This window comes from Nematolebias whitei, chromosome 7, assembly GCF_014905685.2.
Source record: "Nematolebias whitei isolate Nwh7 chromosome 7, NemWhi1, whole genome shotgun sequence".
Classification (NCBI taxonomy): domain Eukaryota; kingdom Metazoa; phylum Chordata; class Actinopteri; order Cyprinodontiformes; family Rivulidae; genus Nematolebias; species Nematolebias whitei.
Window position 1 is genome coordinate 4,834,602 of NC_056504.1, and position 295 is coordinate 4,834,896.

Sequence of the window (295 nt, forward strand, 5' to 3'; positions counted from 1 at the left end):
ATGGATGGATGGATGGATGAATGAATGATGAATGGATGAATGACAGATGGATGGAGGATGATGGATGAATGACAGATGGATGGAGGATGATGAATGGATGGATGGATGGATGGATGATGGATGAATGGATGGATGATGGATGGATGGCACATGGATGAATGGATGGATGGAGGATGATGGATGAATGATGAATGGATGAATGACAGATGGATGGAGGATGATGAATGGATGAATGACAGATGGATGGAGGATGATGGATGAATGACAGATGGATGGAGGATGAATGATGAATGAT

At 42.7% G+C, this 295-nt stretch overlaps 1 protein-coding gene across 1 annotated transcript in view; it reads left to right on the plus strand.

The window, feature by feature from the left end:
* The window catches only part of tmem129 (transmembrane protein 129, E3 ubiquitin protein ligase), a 17,050-nt gene that overhangs the window by 6,649 nt on the left and 10,106 nt on the right, over positions 1–295 (plus strand). The window lies entirely within an intron of this gene.